The sequence below is a fragment of the Leptidea sinapis genome, chromosome 4 (assembly GCF_905404315.1).
Source record: "Leptidea sinapis chromosome 4, ilLepSina1.1, whole genome shotgun sequence".
NCBI lineage: Eukaryota > Metazoa > Arthropoda > Insecta > Lepidoptera > Pieridae > Leptidea > Leptidea sinapis.
In genome coordinates, this window is record NC_066268.1 from 9,498,550 (window position 1) to 9,518,435 (window position 19,886).

The window sequence follows — 19,886 nt, forward strand, 5'->3', positions numbered from 1 at the left end:
ATCCATTTGACCGCGTGCAACGCAGAGCAGCTCGAATTGTCGGGGACCCAGTACTCTGTGAACGGCTGGATCATGGCGTTGCGTAGAGACGTCGCTTCATTGTGTGTCTTCTACCGCATTTATCACGGGGAGTATTCCGAAGAGCTGTTCAACCTGATTCCTGCCGCCGAATTTCACCTTCGCACGACACGCCACAAGTTACGATATCATCCCCACCATCTGGATGTGTGGCGGTCCTCCACAGTGCGGTTTTCAAGGAGCTTTCTTCCTCGTACCACGAAGCTGTGGAATGAGCTTCCTTGTGCGGTGTTTCCGGGACGATACGACATGGGTACCTTCAAGAAAAGCGCGTACACCTTCCTTAAAGGCCGGCAACGCTCTTGTGATTCCTCTGGTGTTGCAGGAGAGTGTGGGCGGCGGTGATCACTTAACACCAGGTGACCCGTACGCTCGTTTGTCCTCCTTTTCCATAAAAAAAAAAAAAAGATACAAGTCTAGAGCCCGTGGTTTTTCGCAGAAATATGGCTTAGATTACGTGGAGATATTTTCACCTGTGATTAGGCATAGCACACTCAGACTTCTATTCGCTATTGTAGTTGAACATGATCAATTGATCAGATGGATGTAGTCACAGAATTCTTGAATGGAGATTTGACAGAACGTGCATATTGTACCCACAATTGTACAACCTAAGCTATGTGAAGAGAAAGGGAAGGAAAATCATATCTGCTTACTAAAGAGAGCCTTCTACGATCTGAAATTGCTCTGATTGAAATGCAATTTAACAAAAATCTGACAATGAAATATTTGTTTATTTCAGAAAAAGGGGAAGCCACATTGTTGACATTGCAGTATATTTAAATGATATTCTGATATTCTAAAATGACTTTTTGTCAGGAAAAGGTCAAAATAGAATTGAAGGCTAAATTCGAAATGAAAGATTTGGGAAAGGTTGATACCTACTGTTTTAGGAATGAATATAGATCAAAAGAGAAGAATATAACAATGAGGTGAATACATTCAAAAGATTCCGAAAGAGTTCGGAATGGCTGACTGTAAGCCAGTGAATACACCCTTAGAGACCGGGAGAAATAAAAAAAACGAGAACTAGAGAACTTCATGCCACCCAAAGACACTCCTTTACAGAAACTTTTAGGTTCATCACTTATGTACCTAGCTGTTTGCTAGAGACCTGACATATGTTTTGCCGTTGCCTACCTTAGTCAATTTAACAGCTGCTATACAGGCGAACATTGGAGCGAAGCGATAACATTGGAAAGATATTGTTGTACAGCTCCCTACAAACTGAACTTTCATAGGTCAGGAAAAGATCTGACTGGATATGTAGACGCTAATCATGCTGGAGATAATGATAGGGTATCATTTTCCGCATGAATATTTATTTTATCGGGCTCCTATATCCCGGTAAAGCAAGAAGCTGAATAAAGCTGAAGCGTTTATGAATCGCGGCAAATGACAATAAAAATGCTTACAACAACATTATGTACAGTTAACAGCTCGTACAGAAGTAGTAAGAAGTCGACGTTCCTGTAGAGACTTATAGAAGAATTAACCGCAAAGGAATGCCATGCAATTTTGCTCCATAGTGACAGTCAATCAGCAATACAAATCGCGAAGAACCCTGTTCATCACCAAAGGACAAAACATATAAAATGTGAGATGTCATAACATCAGAGAAGCATTGAATGATAACACTGTGAAGGTGGAGTAGCTACAGAACAAATGAAGAGAGGACTGCAGATATTTTGACAAAGGCTTTACCGAGATATAAGAACGAGTTCTGTGTGAGAGAAATGAACTTGTGTGCTTGATGATGATGAGTGATGTAGTGATACATTTTTTTGTTGAGTGTTTGAATGCTAAAGATTATTAGTGCAGTCTTCCATTGAGGAAGAGTGTCGTAAAATAAGGTTGGTTGCAACTGAAAGAGATTCAATGTCGACTGGCCGAATAAAGAAGTATTTCTTAATATGACAGAGTAGTCATAAATAGTATATAATTATATAGTATTCATTGGTATTTCTGTTTTCTTGATTAAATGAGTCTAAATTTCACCAACAATGAGCCCTGTATATAAGTTTGAAACTTTGTGACTTTCGGATTTCCTTATGTAACGCTCAAATTGTTAGATTATTGAAATGTACACTTTACTGCATACAATTAACTTACCTTACGTCAATATGACGCATTCAAGTTGTACTAGTAACGATCTATTTTTGATGTAAAAACTTAAAATAGCGGCGTTGAGCACTTTACTTTTGATGTGTATAAAATGTTAAATTCGTGTCAGGACACGTGGCCTGATAGCTCTCTTTACACCTAGAATTACAAATAAATCATCAAACAAATTTCCATGCTGGTATAGTAGAGCACTAATACACGTAGTTAAAGATAAATTAAAACTGCACAAGAAATGGAAAAAATATTAAAATCCACTACTTTTCGATGAATTTTGCTTACTTCGTTACAGGGAAAAACTTTTACAAAAAAAATGTCATAAATTTTATATCGATCCTATGCAAGTATATGTATATTAATATAGATCCTACCCGTTTATAGTCATTAATCTTTTAGAACGGGTAATATAGGTCATCCTCACACTGTGTCATACAACGGAAAAGATTACAATAATGAGACCGAGATATGCTCTGCTATTAGTCAACAGGTTGAAAGCGTTTTTGAAAATCCCGCAGATTCTTATGATGATTATGAACTTTCATCGGGTTGCCTAAACAACGAACTTATATCGAAAATATCTGTAGATGCATATGAAATAAAACGCATTATAAAATCACTCAATGTAAATAAAGGCACTGGAAGTGATGGAATACTTCCAGTGTTATGTGTCTTAAAAATTGTGCCGATACTCTAGCAGAGCAAGCTCTAACAGTTAATCTTTATGGAAAGTTCCATGCAAAACGGAAAGAGGCCGTTATTGTGCCAATATATAAAACTGGACAACGAAACCAGATCGTTAACTACAGGTCTTAACTCAATGACTAAGATTTTCGAGATTGTAATACAGAAACGTAATACACCTCTCATACATAAATTTATACCACCAGAACAGCATGGTTTCATGAAGAAGCGCTCAACTTTTACAAACTTGTCAGTTCTTGTTAATTACAGTGTCGATGTAATGAGTAAAGGAAAACAGTAGGATGTTATCTATACGGATTATGAAAAGGCTTTTGACCGCGTGGATCACATTATTCTGCAAAAAAGTTATATGCGCTTGGTAAAAGAGGTGATTTACATAGATGGCTTTTCTCCAACATAATAAACAGAAGACAGGAAGACAGTTCTGGGCTCTTCCAAAAATGATTTTATATATCATATATAGGTACAGTTCATATATAGGTATATATGATGCTATATATAATATCCTTGATTATGTATCATGTATTTGGTCAACTCACTATGCAGTACATATAAATAGAATTGAGTCTATACAGAAGAAGTTAGTTAGATTCTTGTGCTTCAAGGATTAGACTGATTTCGACACCTATGACGATGTCTGCGTACGCTTTAAAATCGAACCTCTGTTTATACGGCGGAAAAAAAGGTATTTACTGTTACTCCTTATGTTATGGAATAATTCCATGCGAAACTTACTTAAATCCAATTGCACCAACCACGTCCCACATTTTGCACTTCGTAGATACACTCAGTCTGTGTGGACTTAGACAATTTAATAGTAATTATAATGCATTTGGCAAATTATTAGATTTAGTTTTAAGTAACAATGAGCTCACTGTGTCAGCATGCACTGATCCGTTAGTACCAGAAGATCCCTATCATAAGTCATTAATTGTGCACTTTAACTTTTCATATATACCACACTTGAAACCAGCTGAGCGGACAATTTTTAACTATAACAAAGGTAATTTTGAGGAGATGAGTGCGGAACTAAGTCAGATTGACTGGATTAATATTCTTACTCAAAACTCTGTGGATGATGCCGTTAATCATTTTTATTCAATAGTTTATGATATAAGAAACCGTCACGTGCCCAAACGGATCATTAAAAATAATAAATATCCAATTTGGTATAACGCGGCCTTAATTAAAATCCTCAAAGAGAAAAATAAATATCTTGTGAAATATAAAATATATCATAATCTCAATGACTTACATACTTTCCACCTACTTAGAGACAGGGCTAAAGTTATTGAGCGTAGTTGTTTTGATCACTACATTAGTAAAATTGAAAATGATATATCTAATAATCCCAAGGCATTTTGGTCCTTTATGAAAAGTAAACGTAATTGTTCAAATATACCATCTAATATGATCTATGGAGACACTGAAGGCAATAAAGGACAGGACATTTGTGAGCTTTTCTCAAGATATTTTTATTCGACTTTCCAAGAATCCACTACCACATCCAAATCCTATAATTGTTCAGATGAATCTATTATTAGTAATATAAGTTCTATCGAAATTGATAATAAACAAATAGAAAAGCTCTTAAAATCACTTGATCTAAATAAATCACCTGGGCCAGATAGTTTACCAGCACTGTTCCTCGTCAAATGTTCTGAAGTATTGGCATTACCTGTCACCTTGCTTTTTAAGCGATCAATTAATGAAGGTATCATGCCGATCAGGTGGAAGGCGGCATTCATATCACCTATACATAAAAAAGGTCAGAAAGACAAAGTGGAAAACTATCGACCGATTTCAAAATTATGTCTTCTTGCCAAAGTGTTTGAGCGCATCATCTATAAACAACTTTACCCTAGCCTTAAAAATGTGTTAAACCAACAACAGCATGGTTTTATAAAAGGAAGATCAACGGTTACTAATTTACTTGTTTTCACTGACTTCTTAACTGATTGCATGGACGGTGGTCAACAAATTGACGTTGTGTATACAGATTACACCAAAGCTTTCGACCGCATAGATCATAGAATCCTTCTTCAGAAACTTGCAGGTCTTGGTATTAGGGGTAACTTATTTAGATGGTTAAGTTCGTACGTAAAAAACAGAACTCAGGCAGTTGTTTTAAATGGCTACACCTCCTCATGGATCACGATACCTTCTGGAGTTCCTCAGGGCTCACTCCTAGGTCCTTTATTATTTATCTGTTTCATAAATGACATCGGTACATGCTTTCATCATTCCAATTATTTACTTTTCGCTGACGACATGATGATATTTCGGCCTATCAACGATATCTATGACGTTGATCTCCTTCAGGAAGATCTCAATAGACTAGCAACATATTGTAGTAATAATAAGCTTTGGCTTAATATACCTAAATGTCTTTTTATAAGTTTTTCCCGTAAAAAGCTAATCATCAAATTTAATTATACTATAAATAATCAATTTCTATTGCGGGTCGATTGTGTCACAGATCTAGGTGTAGCTCTTGACTGCAAGCTAACTTACGAATGTCACATCGACAATATTGCAAATAAGGCATCACATGCACTTGGGTTTATAATACGTTCAGCGAACTGCTTCAAGAGAATGAAAACATTAAAAATTATTTTTTGCGCTTATGTTCGTAGTCATTTAGAGTATGCTAGTCAAATCTGGAATCCGGTATATATGATACATAGTAAAAGAATTGAACAAATACAGAAAAAATTTACGAGATTTTTAAATTATAAGTTCAGAATTCCCAAAACAGATTACAAGACTCGGTGTACTCGATTTCAGCTCCTACCATTAACACTCCGTAGATTCATGGCTGATATTACGACTATTATGAAAATTGCTCAGGGTAAGATTGACAGTCCAACCTTGTTATCTAAAATAAACCTCAATATACCGTACCAACATTCTAGAAAAAAGAATCTCCTCCATATTCCACTCATGCGCACAAACTATAGATCACACGCCTTTATACCACGTACTTTGTATAATTTTAACAAACTAAAATCATCCGAAATAGATCTTTTTTGTTCCAGTTTAGGTAGTGTTAAGAAACATATTATACAAGATTATTTGCAAGTCACAGAAAAGTAATACAATGACAACATAATATATGTATACTTTAAGTCAATTTAAATTGCAAAAAAGCGTAGTTAACTAGTACATAGTAATGCCTTTAATTAGTTTAAGCATTTGTAAAAACGTAAAAAAAAATACTATTTAATACCTATTTGTGGAGCCTTTTAATTGGCCTATATATAAACATGTAGATATATGTTTTTGTATTGACGGCTGTTAGCCACCCTATGAAAATAAAATAAAATAAAATAAATAAAATAAACCTTATAGACTTTTCGGAATTATTGGAATCTATATATCTAAGCCATCCTGCTCTATTGGTTGTTTGACGTCAATTTGTGGACCGATCCTTTTCAGGAGACATTGCGAAAATAGTTTGTAGAGATTCGACATGAAGCTTATTGGTCTATAGTTTCATACACAAGAAGGGTCGACTTTCTTGTAGAGTAGAATTATTTCCGATTCACTCCATTGAGCTGGAACCGTCTCCTCTCTTAGTATTTCATTAAATAATCTATTTATTAGACCTAATATTTGTTCTTCTCCTAATTTTAACGCTTAGAGCAGGCTGGGATCAGACCAACATTCTCCAACATTGATCACATCCATGTGCTATGCCAGGTAGTAGAGAAATACAAAGAATTCAATATGCCTCTATACCTGGCCTTCATTGATTATAAAAAAGCTTACGACTCTATCTCCCACAGCGCTATAGTTAAGGCACTTAAGTATCATGAAATCGACGACACATACATCAATATAATGATGAATATTTATAGTAAGTACCGAAGTAGAATAAGGTTAGACAGAAAGCGACCACCGTTCGCAATTCAAAGAGGAACCAGACAAGGAGACCCACTGTCGCCAAAAATATTCATAGCAGTACTTGAGCTTATAATTCACGATATAAACTGGAAAAGGGGAGGCATCAATATCAGAAATAAAAGGCTAACCCATTTAAGATTCGCAGACGACCTGGTTCTTCTAAGTAATACCGCTAGAGACCTACAAGACATGCTGACAGCACTACATCAGCACAGCGAGAAGGTCGGTCTCGAAATAAATTTTGACAAAACAAAAATCATTACAAACCATACTAAACCTACTTTCAGCGTCGAAGGCGAAGTAATAGAGTACGTTGAAGAGTACATATATTTAGGCAAACTGGTTTCGTTCAGAGAGATTGACACGGAGGAAATAGATAGACGAATGGCGCTGGCATGGAAACGATACTGGTCTCTGCAAAATCTTCTTAAATCTAAGCTACCTATTGTTCACAAACGGAGACTCATGGACTCTATCATTCTACCTACACTAACTTATGGTAGCCAGACCTGGTCTTTAACAGAAGCTAACGCAAATAGACTGTCGATATGCCAAAGAGCGATGGAGAGAAGTCTCCTAGGGATAAAACTTAAAGACAGGATCAGAAATGAAGAAATTCGGAAACGTACCAAAGTTATACAACATATCAGAAGACTAAAATGGAAGTGGGCCGGTCATGTAGCGAGACTTGAGGATGGGCGTTGGACGAAAGTGGTCACAGAGTGGAAAGGACCAGGAAGTGAAAAGCGCAAACTAGGTCGTCCGCTCAAACGCTGGTCAGATGACATACGCGAGACCGCAGGCAAACACTGGCTCGGATTGGCACAAGATAGGGATAAATGGTACAACCTGGAGGAGGCCTACACCCGCACGGGGGTTCCTATGAAGAAATCAAATAACTAATAAATACTAACAAAAATTACTTTATTTCATTATAATTACTAATCCACTAAACAAAATGTTACTTAGTTCATAGGAGCAAATAAAAAGGCTTTTTATTTATATATCTAAGCGTACCGGACTATAGAACCCGTAATACACTGCCTTGTTTCACGTCCCCCAAGTAACTACAAATTATGCCCAGAACAGTATTTTAAAACGTATAACATACTTATATAATGGTGAGTACGCAGGTACTGTCATTTTTGTGATACTTTTTTTTTATGAAAAAGCAGGACAAACGAACGTACGGGTCATCTGGTGTTAATTGATTATTCTCTCATCATCATCATTCATTCTCTTGTAACACCAGAGGAATGGCAGGAGCGTTGCCGGTCTTTATGGAAGGTGTACACGCTTTTTGGAAGTTACCCATATCGTATAGTCCCGGAAACACCGCACAAGGAATCTCAATCCACAGTTGTGATGTGCGTGACAGATTTTATTGTATCGAAATTTTATAGAAATAATAAAGAGCCCGATGAGTTTCTTGCGCCCCTTCTTCTCCAGGCTGAGGCATTTATTTCCGAATGGGTAGTAATTTTTGAATTTCAATAAGTGATATAATATATACATGTATATATATAATTAATATTTTTAAAATATATTCGTATAAACTTTTGTGAAATCAGCATGCATTTAAATTGTATTTTTAGTGATTGATGTGGACGATCATTCTGTTGATTTAATGTCAATAAAATATTTTTGACATTAACTTTGAATAAAAATATTTAAATTTGAATTGGTAAAAAGTGAATTTGAGCAAAACTTACAAGTTTCGTAATGTCGCATTGGCGTGGAAACCTCGTGAAATAATTTGGTGCGGATTAGCTCCGATCTCGAGCTAAAGCTCAGTGCTCTTATGAGAATATAAATTTTATTTAATACCGAGTGTAGCTGAAATAGTTGCAAGTTATTCTAACGGTTTTATATAATATGTTGTTATTAACATGCGGTTTTTGATATTAACATATTATTATTAACTAGCTGATACCCGCGAATTTGACTTAGATTATTGTGATCTCTTGTTTCAAATTATATACATCGAGATTGGTTCAATTGTTTGCCTTACTACTAACTAACTAACTCGAAGAGTTCCTTCAAGTAAAATGTGCTCGGTGTGTTAAATATATTTAATACAAGTAGGAACTGTTTTAAACGCAAAAACTAACTTACTAACATACATAACATTTAACTTCCACCTGTTGTTCGTATATTATTTTTTTCCACATACTTAATGTTTTCTCGTAGATTTTTTTGTTTAAATAAAGTAGTTTAATCATTAATAATATGTACACACTTCACGTTTCATCACAATTTTAGTAATTAATTTAACACTTAGATAATTTATTCGTCTAGACAGACTCTCTTGTTGTTAGACAACCGATAAAAACAGACTAGTTATAATCCTTTTTTAGTTAACACTCGCGGTTTGTATGCATATATATACACTTTGTGTTAGTGTGTGTGCATTGCTCAAAATAGAGGTTAACTCTAAACTCAATTTTTTCGACGTTTTCACGGCTGTCTTAGTCTATCTAGATGTATTACTGATCTTAGGTTTTACATTTAGCTCTTAGTGCGATATGTTTAAGGTTTAATAATTATCTTTATATATATTTATGCATCTAATTTTATTACTTCTTTTTAATATTTTTTATAATTAATTGTAACTGTTCTTTCTCCAATACATAAATAAATATAATATTTATAAAATATTAATAAGTTTTTTTTTATCATGGAATAATGTGCGTCATATTATTGTGGACACCATGGAAGAAAAAGAAATATCGAAAACACAGAATAGAAAATATAATGAAGCAACTTTGGATTCAGCCATTGAAAGTGTTTTAGAATTGACATTTAGAAATTAACAAGATGTAAAATTCGCGTTCTTTGACAGTCAAATTGTAGACGTTAGCAGTTTTCATATCGTGTGATATTTGTAGCTTTGACGACTCTAGTAGAAAAGGGTAATAATAATACTAAGATTTAATTATTTACATAATATAATGCATAAGTATAACATAATAGTATAGTAATAACATGCATAAGTTTAAAGCTACATAACATAGTTACTTTAAAAAAAACTGAGTTGTAAAGAAATGTAATTTAATGTTAAAGTAATAATGTATAAGATTTGATTTTATCTAATTTTTAATATTTACTTTTAGCTAATTCTGCGACAAAAAATAATTACTCACTTAGGTACACTGTGATTTGTCATAATGAGAGTAGATCTATCATTGAATTAAACTAATTGTCACAGAATTAACCAAGTTATTGTCATTTTAACAAACTCATATTACGCTAAGTTGATTGTCAATTACGATTTATACTTGTAATAATGTATTCCGTGATGCGCACACAAATGAAATCCTCTATCTTTAATGAATTATATTATGTATTATCTATATTATAGTGATTTATATGTCCACAGTTTACATCATCCACCGATTAGTTAGGTTACCCACATATTAAACAATTTTCAAGAAAACCCAAATTTAACTTTAAGTCTGCTCTTGTTAAGTACTATATTATAGAAGCTACGGAGTGTGACATGACGGTCATGTACTTCGTTTTATTTCTTTTAGTATGTAGGAATGAAATATAGCCATTACCTTCTGTTTAACTCTATACAAACTGCAAACTGAAATCTTATTCTAGTTTTTAACTACTATGAATAAATTGGTACCGTCACAGACACATTTCACTCCAATTGTAACTTTGGACTTAATTTTCATTGAATTGCGTTGTGGGGTCAGAACACAGTACAAGATGGGTACATACATGCAATGAGTATGCATTGTTTCAAAGGCTTCAACATATATTTATGTGATATCGAAGGCTGTATGGCACCCTCGGAGTGTACTTCGTCTGGCTTCGCCGTGCCGACAAAGCGTGCATTGTTCTCAAAAACTAACAGTTTCTTCACGATCACTTGCGATATTAAACTTTTTTTTGCTCGAAACCTAAGCCTTTGTTCGTGTCCATTGCGGAATCAGCTTTACATGTTTAATAATAATTTTAAGTGAAGCAGCAATGCACTATAAATAAATGAAAGAGATTTTAAACGCGAAGGTGATGAAAGATAATGTTAAATGTTACAAAGTGTGAGCCTTTTGTTTCAGTTAAGGGTTGTTGCACACGCTGCAAATTTGGGCGTTATTCACCGGTTGGTACGAATGCCTACACTTTTTGATATAGATATAATATGGATGTGGTGTCGGCAGTTCACGTGTACTGCTTTCAGGACTGATAAGTAGATACAGAAGGAGTTCAATATCAAACAACAAAGTAGATAATCACTATCCGTCAAATGTCACTGGAAAAAACGGTTTGCAAAATAATTATTTGCATGTCAATAATGATATTATCTAGTTTTATATCTAATTTAAATAAAAACTAGTTTTGAAGCAGATGCAGCTACCGATCGACTTATTTTGGATTGCAAATAGTAGATGGAATCATCGTGATCAGTTAGGAGAAAGATTCAAAATAATTTAGCCTGCTATTTAGACAGAAACGAAACATTAATATAAAGTAAAGCTTACACTAATCTTCTGCCTCGACATCCGTCTATGTGCCTCTTTGGACTAACGCCTTCTCCAACTGTGACCACCCTCCTTTGTCACAAGCCAATCTTCACCAGGTAGTACACCTATACCTTCTGTGGCCTTCATTTCATCAACCCATCTGCTTGACGACTTATCTCGCTTCCTTCTATATTTACTTGTAAACCAATGATCGTTTTTGACCATTTTTCGTGACGCTTGATTGTATGTCCTGTCTCTTCCCAATGCAAAGAGAGATTACTGAATGTTAATAATCGTTAATATAAGAAATATTTATAATAACGCCAACATGAACTTGTAAATCAAGCCTATCAAAGACTATTTCCAATTCAAGATCATGTTATATTTAATGGAGTAATTTTAAGTACTTTGCTTTGTTCAGTAGAACTTTCGTTTGGAAAACGTCCAATAATCGCTTTGTACGTTGTCAGCCTAACCGTTAGGGCGGGATGCGCGCGCAAATACACCGCCATAACAGGCTGCAGTTGCTTTCGGCGTGCCTTTCCGCGCGATGTGTTCTTTACACAATAAAATTACATAATTCAACAATATCCTTTATAACAAGAAAAAACTACAGTGAACTTACAGTATAAGTGAACTGAAGTGACAAACTCGCAATAAAACAATGGATTGGAGCGTAAGTTTCACTATACTACAGACACTTAGATATACTACAAACATAGTAAAACCTTTAATGGTACGCTCGGCTTTCGCACCGACAATTCTATCATTCTGCATTTTCGAATTGACGTGTTCCATTTTTAAATCGGTTTCATTGACGTGTCTAACCCTGACATGAATGTAATGTATTGATTTTTAATTGTGTGATATTTCATAATATATAGCAATACTGAAATTCAGAGACATCATAACACTATAGTGTTAAGTGTTTTTTGTGTGACGAGTATGTATTACAATTACATCTAGGAAAATAACATACGATTTTGCATGAATTTTTAATATTAATTTTGAAATTATATTTGTGTTTTCTTTGTTGTGAATGATTTTTACAGTGCTCACTTCCTAGTGAGTATATACAACTGAAAGAGTTGTGAGTTTTGAAATTTTTATGTTGGGATTTAAAAATTTGGGAAGCTAAGTAAAATTGAAACTTCATATTATTACGTACTATTATTGTATTCAAATATAAGTCAAGACAAATACAAAATCATAAGCTAGGTAAAATACCAACTATGTAGGTACCTTAAGTCATTTAATATCTAAAATAAAACCACTTTAGAGAGTATTCTGCTGAAATTCAGGAAAGTTCGGATTGTCGATTGGCGCGAGGCCTTAACGGGTTTGTCTATAGTTTATGACTTAAACATTGAGACGAGTCGTCTGTGTCAATGATAATGTAACTTACTCTTAAATTGTACTTCTTACTACAACAGTTAGTATATATTAATATATCGTATAATCAAATATATCGTCTGAGTATGTCGAAGTCAGAGTGAAAACCTGTATGACTTTCAACGAATACCGTTCTGTTATTCTGAGTATTAGGTATGTAACCCTGGTCGACACATTTCCCACCTCAGTAACTATCTTGACGAGATACTTGTGAACGAGGAACCCGACACCACCCTGGGACAGTTGGTCGCCTTCCCGGAAGTAGAGCAGGTGTCCAGAATTTAAGATTAACGAGTCCTTAGCCTGTCCTCAGACTTCAGATAACCCTACGCCATCCCATTGTAGTCTGCTCAAAGCTTCCCCCAGTTTCTCCAACTTGTCGTGGGTACGCAGAGTCTTGATATTATATTAAGTTGCCAGGGCCGATGGTCTTCGTTGGTGGTAGCCTTGCTGAACGAATAATATATAGGATTGCCTATTTAAATATATTTGGCGTCGTCTTAGCATCTGACTACAAAGCTAGGATTCCCGAATTTTAATTATTTTCTTTATTTATTAAGTTTCGAATGCCGGTAGGAGCAAACGTATTCTAACTGGCAATCAGATTTACAGAAAAAAAAAAGATTTCCTGCAGTCATCCTGCGAACATGTCTAGACGGGGCAAATATTGTTTTCGTAAGTATAGTAGTAACGAATATGACATCTATTTTGAGATCCAAGATGGCGATTGTGACTATTACAATAAAATCAAAAGTCCAGCTTTATCGGCTTCATCACCCTCGAGAATCATGAAAACAACACAATATCTAAGTGATCGGACAGCCTGGGACTAGATTATGATTATTTTATAGCTATAGCAATGACAGTACAATATTTTATATTTTTATTAAAAAGAGCGCAAAAAAAGAATGCTGGGAGAGTTTCTTGCGCCGTTTCTTCTGTCTCAGAGCGCCATTTGTTTCCGAAGCGGTAGTAGTATCTAGTGTTTTACAAATGACATCAAAAAGAAATCTAGAGGATTCAATTTTGAGAAAGTAAATGCCTTTTATGCCTTTTAACCATGAAAATGACACCCATGATGAAAAATTTTCAATTTCGTGCAGCCACCATCTTGGACTTACATCCTGACACCATTATCTATTTCAGCACCCTCGAAAACCATGAAAACGACACGCGTGACGAATAACTTGATAATTTTTTTTCATTTTGACAGCACTAGCTGGTATTGGTTTCAACACTCAGGAAAACCATGACAAAACACATGTAGGTAAGTATTTTTGTCCAAAATAAATAAATATAAAAAACATCATAGAAAACCATTAAACCACACTCATAAAAAATGATAATAAATATTGCAGCCGCCATCTTAGTGTATTTGTGAATTATGTTCACAAATTTATTATAATCGATCTCACGTACTTATAATTCGAAAACCTACTATTTATAATAATAATATAACAATAAATCATTCTTATATACTATACTACTCGAACTAAAGGCTGGCGTTTTGATGGAGCCGAGTTCAAATAGCCGTATACCACGCAGTACGCTGGCATTTTTAAAAAGATCGCGGAAACAAATAACAACGTGACACTCGACTCGTTTTGACCGCGAAAACCGCTTAGGGGTCTCGTCGATACGCATGTTTTTGTGAGTGTGTCATTTCGAACGTTTGTAGGTGGTTTCCGTACTGGTACATATGTCTACTGTGACGATAATGTGTGTCCGATTGTTAATTATCAATGTGTGTGTTAGGTGGTGGTTTAATATTCAAAATACTAAGGAGCTAATGTCAAGTGTTGAAGCTTTCATTTTCCATCTTGCTGTATTTCTATTAGAGATGTTTTTTTCTCTAGCACTGTTGGTTTGTCTGTACGATAGTTTATTGTAAGTCTATAAATCTAAACAGCCTGGGACTAGATTTTGATTATCTATAGCGATGATTTATGTAAAGGTAATATTATAAAAAGAGCACAAGAAAGTAATGATAGGAGGGTTTCTTGCGTCATTTGTATCCGAAGCGATGGTAGTGACTTAATTGACATCAAAAAATATTCTCAAAGATAAATTTTATGCATAAATTAATAACCATTTATAAACTTTATTTGTCTAAAAAGGGGTGTGGACTCATTACCCTCCTCCTGATGAAGGAGCTCCGACTGGTCTGAAACAGTAGTAATAATAGTAGGTACCAACTCCGACAACCTGTAAGTAAAACCGTTTTAGACAAAGTTTACATTGTTTCACGAAAGTTTTAATAATTTAATGACCATTTAAGGCTTTATTTTGTGTTTCAAATGTACCTAGTTGATGGACACGATAGTATGTCGTACTCTCGGTACTAGAATATATTCTTTGGTAGTACTGACATTCGGTAGCGCACCAACGGTCAGGGGCGGTCTCTTTGATCGTCCTTGCTGCCTTTGATTGCCCTGTGCTGCCCCGGGGCGTAAAAAGAATAGGGTAGTCCCAGGTCCAAGGGTGTCGTAAGAGGCGACTATGGGCTTTTTGAAAGTGGGAGAGTCACGCTGCTGTCTTATGACGTCAGCACAATTGGGCCAGACTCGTCCGGGTTACTTACCACACTCGCACAGAATACCGGCGTGAAGTAGCGGCCTAGTGCCGCTATGTTTCGCATAGGTTAGTTTCGAGGACCGGAGGCCACCCCCCCCCCCCCAAAAAAAATATGAGAGCGGTATTTAAAGAGAAATTACCCCAGGAGGGTACCGGCTCTTGTGGAGCCGGAGAATCCCTCCCCGAGCATTCGCGCTCGGGCTGCCCCTTGTATTCTGGGGAGGGCACAGTACCGCGTTTGTCACAGGACAAACAGGGCAGCAACACCACAGCACCCCGCTCCACGCTTAATGTGGACTTTTGTAACATCCGGGTAATTCACTCCAACTTAAACGCCGTACACCACCACCTTGAGACGGCGCAGCCGGCCTTGTGTTTCCTTACGGAGACGCAGATATCTCGACCTAGCGATACGTCATATTTAACGTACCCCGGGTACAAAATTGAGCATAATTTCATGCCTCATGCCGGGGTATGTGTGTACGTTAGGGAGGATATCTGCTGTCGCCGTCTCGGCAATTTTGAGGGTAGGGACCTGTCTATTCTCTGGCTCCGCGTAGATTTAGAGGACCGCGTCCGCATCTATGCGTGTGTCTACAGGTCCCATAGTGGTAACGCAGAAACGGATCATCTCATGGGCTGCGTTCAAGCGGCATTTGATGACGTGCTTGTTCAGATCCCCTCCGCTGAAATCGCAGTCTTGGGTGATTTCAACGGGCACAATGCCGAATGGCTTGGATCACGTACCACAGACTACGCAGGGCGATCTGTGCATAATTTTGCATTGGCGTTTGGTCTGTCCCAATTGGTTGAGTCGCCGACGCGGCTCCCGGATGTGGATAGCCACATGCCGTCCTTATTAGATCTTCTGCTGACTACACATCCCGATGGTTACCAGGTCTCTGTCGACGCCCCTCTCGGAACGTCCGACCATTGCCTGGTCAGGAGTGTAGTGCCAATCCGACGCCAACGTCGCAGACCACCAGCGAACCGCCGCGTTTGGCACTACAAGTCAGCAGATTGGGATAGGATGCGTTCCTTTTTTGCATCCTACCCTTGGGGCAGGGTTTGTTTCCCTTCGGATGATCGTAGTGCCTGCGCCGTTGCAGTAGCCGATGTGATACTGCAGGGCATGGATATTTTTATACCAAGCTCTGTAGTACCGATCGGTGGCAGATCACAGCCCTGGTTAGATGCGTCAGTTAAAGCAGCATCTGACTGCAAAAAAACAGGCGTATCGAACTTGGGTTGCGGCGCTGGGCTCAAAGGATCCGAACTGCAAAGTTCTGAAGAGGAAATATAACCGTGCCTCCAAATTTTTTAAGCTGCAAATCGCCCGTGCGAAATCGAAACACGTCGTCAAAATTGGCGAGCAGCTTTCCAGTTACCCGACCGGAACACGTAAGTTCTGGTCGTTGTCGAAAGCTGCTCTTGGTAACTTTAACCAGCCGTCCATGCCACCGTTGCACATGAGGAATGACACCCTGGCCCATACGGCAAAAGAGAAAGCCGATCTCCTGTGCACTCTTTTTGCCTCCAACTCGACTCTTGACGACAACGGAAAAACGCCGCCGACCATCCGGCGGTGTCAGAGCTCCATGCCTGAAGTACAGTTCCGACAGAAAACTGTTAGGCGAGCTCTGCTTTCGTTGGATGTCAGGAAGTCGAGCGGGCCGGATGGCACTTCTCCAATCGTGCTTAGAACGTGTGCCCCTGAGTTGACGCCGGTGCTAACGCGTTTATTCCGGCACTCTTATTCAAAAGGCGTAGTCCCTGATTCATGGAAGTCAGCCCTTGTCCATCCGATCCCAAAAAAAGGAGACAGTTCGGATCCGGCAAACTACAGGCCTATTGCTATTACCTCCCTACTCTCCAAAATCATGGAGAGCATAATTAACCGCCAGCTCTTGGTATACCTTGAGGGTCACCAGTTGATCAACGACCGGCAGTACGGCTTTCGCCATGGTCGGTCGACTGGCGATCTTCTGGTATACCTAACATATAGATGGGCGGCGGCTTCTGAAAGCAAGGGGGAAGGCCTGGCAGTTGGTCTGGATATAGCGAAGGCCTTTGATCGTGTATGGCACAAGGCGCTCCTCGCAAAACTTCCATCATTTGGGCTTCCCGAGAGCTTATGCAAGTGGACCTCCAGCTTCCTCAACATGCATTGCTATGCAGACGACAGCACTGGTGATGCCGTATACACGGGCCATGCAGGTCTCTCTCGGGAAAACGTCGACCAGTGCCGGGAGAAACTTGTGTTTTCTATCGAGTCCTCTCTCGAGAAGGTCACGGAATGGGGTAAGTTGAACCTTGTCCAATTTAACCCCCAGAAGACTCAAGTTTGCGCGTTTACCACTAAAAAAACCCCATTTGCCGTATCGCCGCTCTTCGAGAACACTTCCCTTAAAGCCTCGCCTAGTATCGGAATACTGGGTCTCGAAATCTCGAGTAATTGCCAATTCCGTGGCCATCTGGAGGGCAAAGCCAAACTGGCTTCAAAGATACTGGGCGTCATAAATAGAGCACGGCAATACTTCAAGCCGGCCCACATTCTAGCGCTCTACAAAACGCAGGTCCGGCCTCACATGGAGTATTGCTGTCATCTCTGGTCTGGCGCATCTCAGTATCAGCTCGATCCATTTAACCACGTGCAACGCAGAGCAGCTCGAATTGTCGGAGACCCAGTACTTTGTGAATGGCTGGATCACTTGGCGTTGCGTAGAGGAGTGTTCCGAAGAGCTGTTCAACCTGATTCCTGCCGCCGAATTTCACCTTCGCACGACACGCCACAAGTTACGATATCATCCCCACCATCTGGATGTGTGGCGGTCCTCCACAGTGCGGTGTTCAAGGAGCTTTCTTCCTCGTACCACGAAGCTGTGGAATGAGCTTCCTTGTGTGGTGTTTCCGGGACGATACGACATGGGTACCTTCAAGAAAAGCGCATACACCTGCCTTAAAGGCCGGCAACGCTCTTGTGATTCCTTTGGTGTTGCAGGAGAGTGTGGGCGGCGGTGATCACTTAACACCAGGTGACCCGTACGCTCATTTGTCCTCCTATTCCATAAAAAAAAAATCGTCGGCTCATCAAACTTAGCCCCCCAAAAATATTTTTTTTTCTATTTTTGAATTTTCAATATCGCATATCGTTAGTCCGTGGTTTGTTCTTAATTGTTCGCTATAAATAATTGTTTGTTCTTTTGTTGTTTATTTAAAAACAATTAATTAAAAATGGGGGAAACGCCTACTATTTGGTTCTGGCACTCGCCGGCCGCTGCCGCGGCACGCTACGCTCGGCTCGTGCGTTGTTTTAACTGTTCTAACATAACCTAACCTAACCAATTATAATGAATTGCAAATTTAAAAAAAAAAACCGAGAACAAACAAATGTTTATAGAGAACAATCAAGAACAAATGGTAAACTAACGATGTAATAAAAAAAAAATAAAAAAAAATAAAAAATCTGGGGGGCTAACTTTCTTGAGCTTTGAACGTCTTATGATTTGATAACCTTTGAGCTGAACCTTTATGGACCAACTCTGCTTTTATTTGAAGTAACAAAGAAATATGATTAATTTAAGCTTTTGTATGGGTACTTGTTGGAAAGCATAGAAGGCCTGTCTCACTCCCCGTGTAGATATCAAAATCGTAAGTACGTGCCTCTACAGAGAGGCTCCAGTAGGGACACACGGGCGAGCAGAGCCACACGCGCGAGCTGTGTTCGTTAGCTATTTCACCGGTCCTACCGATCTTTTAAAAATGGAGAGACATATATAAAGCAAAGTATAATGAATCATTGCGGTCATTGTGATCATAATTAAATTTTTTAAGCTTCCTAAACACGCTTAAACAATCTAATTAAAAGTGATTATTATTATAATGAAATTTCTATGATAGCTGCCTATTTATTTTCAATACTAAGTACGTTTGACTATGTCGTTACTATCTTCAACCAATGTAGGTTTGACAAGGACAGAATATAAGTATCTACTAAATCTCTATCAATAGTCATACCAAGAAAATTTTAATTTTCTACGTGTGCTATAATATTTTGGTCAAAATGTATATTCATCGAATCAGAATTGCCAATATGATTATATCTTTTATTGAAATGTATATATGGCTTTTATCAAAATTTATATGTAGATTATTTTTATTAAGTCATTGCATTATTTTTTGATTGTGTTATTAAGTTCCGATTCGTGGGCACGTAATCCATCTCGATTATCCGTGGTAACAATAACAGGTATATTATAATCCGCAAATAGGACCGCTTTACGGGGTGTTACTTATGGTAAGTCATTATTATATATTAAAAAAAAGAAGAGGTCCAAGCACACTGCCCTGTGGTACTCCAAATTTATTTACTTTAAATTCTGATTTATTTCTCATTAACTTTTGTTACCTCAACACATTGAGCTCTGCTAGACAAATAGGATCTTATCCAACTCTGTGCCAAACCTCTGATTCCATTACGTTCTAGCTTAGACAACAATTATTCAAGAGAAACGAAGTCAAAGGATTTTGACATATTCAAAAATAAAGCTGAAGTAAATTTATTTTCATTACGACCAAACATATATGCATATATTGGGGTTGAGCAGGTTATCAACTGTAAAGTAGATCTTGTAGATG

The 19,886-nt window shown here is 37.7% G+C and overlaps 1 protein-coding gene across 4 annotated transcripts in view; it reads left to right on the plus strand.

Moving 5' to 3' along the window:
• Window positions 1–11,815: 11,815 nt before the first annotated feature.
• The window catches only part of LOC126979685 (neurexin-1), a 212,862-nt gene continuing 204,791 nt past the window's right edge, over window positions 11,816–19,886 (plus strand). For all 4 annotated transcript variants that reach the window (XM_050829128.1, XM_050829129.1, XM_050829130.1 and 1 more), the window contains exon 1: window positions 11,816–11,958. The gene's annotated coding sequence lies outside the window, so the exon portion shown is untranslated. The remainder of the gene's footprint in view (window positions 11,959–19,886) is intronic.